Source organism: Pocillopora verrucosa, chromosome 12 (assembly GCF_036669915.1).
Source record: "Pocillopora verrucosa isolate sample1 chromosome 12, ASM3666991v2, whole genome shotgun sequence".
In the NCBI taxonomy this organism is placed as follows: domain Eukaryota; kingdom Metazoa; phylum Cnidaria; class Anthozoa; order Scleractinia; family Pocilloporidae; genus Pocillopora; species Pocillopora verrucosa.
In genome coordinates, this window is record NC_089323.1 from 8448620 (window position 1) to 8454619 (window position 6000).

Below are 6000 nucleotides of genomic sequence, written 5' to 3' on the forward strand. Positions count from 1 at the left end.
ATGAAGAAACGTGATATGGAAGTCTTATATGGTTTTAATAAGAAAGTAAGGTTTCAGTAATCGCAGCTGGGAGGGTGCTGTACTGACGAAATACATTTCCTTGCCATTACAGATGACCTGAATGAAAGAAAAATGTCGACAACAAATTGCAGTAGAGAAGGAACACACACCAAAACATTCATGAACTGCTATGCTCCCCTTCTTTGATGGGGGGACTTCAACTCGAATCAGTTTCTTTTCTCAGCGGTGCTAATTCTCCTCTCAATCACAACATTTCTTGGAAATTCTCTTATCCTTGTTGCCCTTCATAAAGAATCTTCCCCTCATCACTATCCAAACTCTTGTATCGTTGTCTGGCAATAACTGACCTGTTAGTTGGTCTTATTAGCCAGCCCCTCGCTACTAGTCACTGGATGCTCGTGGTTCACGAACACTGGAGTCTTTGTCGCTATGTAAATGGCACAGTCTACATAACAGGCCTAGAATTAAGTGGAGTGTCTTTTGATGACAACGGCTGCCATAAGTGTAGACAGACTTCTCGCCCTGTTGTTGGGGCTGAGATACCAACAAATTGTAACTTTAAAGCGTACATATTTCATTGTAGCCGCCCTTTGGGTTTTCGATCTCGTTGCTTCTTTACGCATCATTTTTGATCACCGTATAACCTTACTGTACGGCTACATAATTATACCACTTTGCCTGGTCGTTTCGCTCGCCTCTTATCGAAAAATTTTCCCTACTCTCGATATCATCAGGCCAGATCCAGATCCTTTTCAACAACGGCCGAACCAACTAAATACACTGAAAATGGCCCGATACAGAAAGGCAGTATGCAGTGCACTGTGGGTGCAGTTGGCATTAGTTGTTTGTCATGCACAATCACTACAGTGGAAATTGTAGTCGCCCATTCTAAAACAACATACACATCACAAATTAATCATCACACGGAGAGTAGCAGTTACCTTAGTTTACCTCAAATAGATGCTTAGCAGAACCCGTTTCTGGTGAAGATTAGTGAATACAGAAAGAGACAAAAGGAAAATTCAAGACATTTCATACAAGCCTTTGTTCAATGGTAGATATAGGGACTCCCGAAAAAAGAGACATTCACCAGATTTTTTCGGCGAAAATCCAAGTTTGAAAATTTCCTGTAAAGTTCGTTCACCTTTACAGCATTTGTTTCGTATTTCCTCGAGTTCCAACCATGTTATGCAAGTACACTGACAAATTTTACTAGGAAAGGCATGTTTAAAAGACTTCATTTCAAAGAACATAGTAAAGTGCAGGAGTCATTACGTAATTTCACCGCTTATGAAAGAGGCTGGATTTTAAGAATGCAACTAGTTAAATTGTTTACGATGAATTATTATGCAATAAACAGACAGCGAGGACTAGAACAAAACGATTGATAAGGAGTACTGTTCCAAACAGCCGAGTTCTTAACGTAGATGATCTTACCATATAACCGCTTAACTAAACAAACAAGAAATACTTCAACTTTATGTTCATTGTGGGTTAAAAGCCCTCACTGGAGACTGCTACATTCCGATATGAATTTGGCTTCCAAAATCTGGGAAGCGAAACGAGTCCGAAAGAGTTTTATCTGGCACCACTTTTACGTTAGTCAGTGCGTTTATAAGTGCCAATCATTACAAACTTCTCAATGGTTGTTCCAAGACTTGCCAATCCTCCTCGACAGTCAGAAACAGACTGAAATGTTTGAACAAGCAAGCTAACAATTCTGTTTGCTGGGCTTTGGACTGATTATAAGTTGTTGGTAACTTCAGCAAACCTCAATCCTCGTCCTCATAGCGTTCCTGCGTAACGAGTTCTGTAAGATGTCACTAAGAGTCATAGGCCTCGAAACTACGTTATTTCCACGGAGACTGAGAACATGCAGTCTAAAATAATTGGAAATGTCAGTATCGATTAAGAATATTACTCAAGCCATTGTTTGGAGTACTTAACAATACAAAAAATTTTCGTTTAGTCCCTCAACTCGGAATATTGTGATATGATTTTAACTCGAGGAGGATCTAACTCCATGGGCAGCAAAGTGCTTGTCTGATTGTCTGCTTTACTGCTCGTCTTAGTTCACTAATCTTCCAGCAGTAAAGAAACGGGTTTAACGTCGAGTTGAGGTAAACTAAGGTAACTGCTACTCTCCGTGTGATGATTAAGTGTGATGTGTATGTTTTAGAATGGGCGACTACAATTTCCACTGTAGTGATTGGTGCATGACAAACAACTAATGCCAACTGCACCCACAGTGCACTGCATACTGCCTTTCTGTATCGGGCCATTTTCAGTGTATTTAGTTGGTTCGGCCGTTGTTGAAAAGGATCTGGATCTGGCCTGATGATATCGAGAGTAGGGAAAATTTTTCGATAAGAGGCGAGCGAAACGACCAGGCAAAGTGGTATAATTATGTAGCCGTACAGTAAGGTTATACGGTGATCAAAAATGATGCGTAAAAAGCAACGAGATCGAAAACCCAAAAGGCGGCTACAATGAAATATGTACGCTTTAAAGTTACAATTTGTTGGTATCTCAGCCCCAACAACAGGGCGAGAAGTCTGTCTACACTTATGGCAGCCGTTGTCATCAAAGACACTCCACTTAATTCTAGGCCTGTTATGTAGACTGTGCCATTTACATAGCGACAAAGACTCCAGTGTTCGTGAACCACGAGCATCCAGTGACTAGTAGCGAGGGGCTGGCTAATAAGACCAACTAACAGGTCAGTTATTGCCAGACAACGATACAAGAGTTTGGATAGTGGATGAGGGGAAGATTCTTTATGAAGGGCAACAAGGATAAGAGAATTTCCAAGAAATGTTGTGATTGAGAGGAGAATTAGCACCGCTGAGAAAGAAACTGATTCGAGTTGAAGTCCCCCCATCAAAGAAGGGGAGCATAGCAGTTCATGAAATGTTTTGGTGTGTGTTCCTTCTCTACTGAAATTTGTTGTCGACATTTTTCTTTCATTCAGGTCATCTGTAATGGCAAGGAAATGTATTTCGTCAGTACAGCACCCTCCCAGCTGCGATTACTGAAACCTTACTTTCTTATTAAAACATATAAAGACTTCCATATCACGTTTCTTCATTTAAATTGTTGGAGAAAATTCTCTGATCTGTCAAAAAATGAATTAGGTATTAATAAGTAGTATTAGGCAAATGAAAAGACACCTTTAATAAACTTGTTCATAATGCGACAGCTCTGTTCTGTTATAAAGCACGCAGGAAGCGGCTAGAGCACGAAAGAAGTGTAGGGAGAAACACGAGACGTAGTCGAGTGTTTCTTCCCACTTCTTGACTCTAGCCGCTTCCTAAGTGCTTTATTCAAGGCTTCTCTATTTTCAAATTCCAAGCATTACTTTCAATTTTCAAAACAAACTTTATTTCCAAAGCGAACAACAGTGTCGTCAGCATGCTCTATACTCTCATAAAGCACGCTACAATAAGCCATCAGAGAATCCTGTTAGAATGGTTCAAATAATCTGATTGGCTGTACAAGACTAAAGCTGTCAAGTGGTTCAAACAATGTCAAACCATCAAAGTTAAAAAAAAAAAATCAAAGTTCACCTTCTGCGATAGTTTACAAACTAAAATAGTTCGGCAAGTCGAATTTAACACTTTTGCCTGAAGTTTTTAAGTCTCTAATACAGAATCTTGAAGTGAAATGTTCAGTGAACTTCAGCCGAATTATGGCTCATAAAAAAACACGCGAGTTTTTTCACATGACAAGGTAGAAAACAAACTGTTCAAGGCGAGTGTTTTTTTTGAATGAACGACAGCCGAATTCACCGGAACATGAAGATCGCTCGGGATGACAGCGCCGCAAAACTCGGCTGCAGTGACTGATGTGACTTTCCACTCAACGCATCGGAAAGGATATCAGAGCAAGCTCTTATTTTTTCACTCGAAGGGCGGCCGATATAGTAGTTTCTGAGGCTTGCTTTACTGTGATGACCGGAGATCGCCATGATGAGCGAGCCGCGATGGACTTCAGCATGATCATATTCGCTCAGACACCGTCATGATTAGAATGAATTTTAACAGTTATGCCAGTTTGGTTATATTTTTCATCATTTCTGTTTTGTTCTGTTTTTTTTTTGAACACTGAACTTTATATACTATATGAGTGTTAGCTGTGTTTGATTTTTATTTCCGTACGTAAGCTTGCAATCTAACTGAGCGTGAAAATCTTTAAAACTCGGAATGTCTATTTTGTTTTTCCTTTGAGGATTTTCGTATCTGCTCACGTTTTAATAACGTAAATTACGGCGCCTGGTATGTTTACAAACCTTTGTTTGGTTCTTCTGTTGCTACTTGCCGGCTCGCTTGTTCCGAAATTTCACTTTCAATTATCGGAAAAAAGCTAAAAAGAAGTCCCGGAAAAGGTCGAACATAGTACAATTTGGCAGATGGCGTGACAGCTTTAGCTCAGCTCTATGCTCTATACTCTCATAGAGCTGTCATTGGTTGAAAGAGCATGCTCTATGAGAGTATAGAGCATAGAACTGAGCTAAAGCTGTCACGCCATCTGCCAAATTGTACTATGTTCGACCTTTCTGGGACTTCTTTTTAGCTTTTTTCCGATAATTGAAATTAAAATTTCGGAACAAGCGAGCCGGCAAGTAGCAATAGAAGAACCAAACAAAGGCGAGTTTTGCGGCGCTGTCATCCCGAGCGATCTTCATGTTCCGGTGAATTCGGCTTTAGTTCATTTAAAAAAACACTCGCCTTGAACAGTTTGTTTTCTACCTTATCATGTGAAAAAATTCGCGTGTTTTTTTTTATGAGCCATAATTCGGCTGAAGTTCACTGAACATTTCACTTGAAGATTCTGTATTAAAACTTCAGGCAAAAGCGTTAAAATCGACCTGCCGAAACTATCGCAGATTGTGAACTTTGATGGTTTTTTAACTTGATGGTTTGACACTTTTGACAGCTTTTGTCTTGTAGAGCCAATTACATTATTTGAACCATGCTAACAGGGATTCTGATTGGCTTATTGTAGCGTGCTCTATGAGAGTATAGAGCATGCTGACGACATTGTTGTTCGCTTTGGAAATAAAGTTTGTTTTGAAAATTGAATGTAATGCTCGACTACGTCTCGTGTTTCTCCCTACACTTCTTTCGTGCTCTAGCCGCTTCCTGCGTGCTTTATAACAGAACAGAGCACAGTCAAGGCTTCTCTATTTGTTAATTAAAAACAAAACAGCGCCAAAAGCAAGACCATTTTCAAAACCATTTTATGCTACTTTTTTGGGGGGGTTCATTCTCCACTTGTTCCGCTCCCTTCGCCGACTAATTCTTAGAGATTGTCCTGAATGATATAAAAATCCAAAATTAGCATATCAGATCCCAGATGCAATTTCTTTTCATTTAACTTCTTAATTGTTTGCAAGAAGACAAGATGAATATATTCCTATCAAACAATCTGTCATGTAAAAGACAAGTTATTGGATTCTTCCTGTCTTGATTCCCTTCGGCGACTAAAAACTCTCGTTTGAAAATTATAGTTCCATTCAAATACTACAGTGAGCATGACAATTTATTGATGAGGAGATGGCTAGTTAAACGTTATTAACTCTCGATCAACAATTTATTTTCTTCTTCTTTTATCAAGCATAATTATCACTTATGAACCTATAGTTGCTCTCAGCTTCGTCTTAAGCAACTCTTACACATTCTTCGTGCTCTGAAATATTCTCGGCCATGCGTCATATCTTGGTGAACGGACACTGACGTACGAATCAGTTGTTTAATAAACCTGTCAGCGTTGTGTTAAAGTTTTATTCACGACATTTTCTCTTTACTTTTCTAAACTACTTAACTGCTAAACAGACATATGTGGATCGCAACCAGCTGTTTCTCTCAACTTGTAAAGTCTAATTTAAGCTCAAATTAGTACTTGCAGTCAATTCCCTTGGCAAACAGAAAGACACGGGTTATAGATTGTACTAGCGGTACATTAAGACATATTGTCAAT

At 39.4% G+C, this 6000-nt stretch overlaps 1 pseudogene; it reads right to left on the reverse strand.

Annotated features, from left to right (window-relative positions):
- Positions 1-2036: 2036 nt before the first annotated feature.
- On the reverse strand, positions 2037-2977 carry LOC136277488 (melanocyte-stimulating hormone receptor-like; annotated as a pseudogene).
- Positions 2978-6000: the final 3023 nt, after the last annotated feature.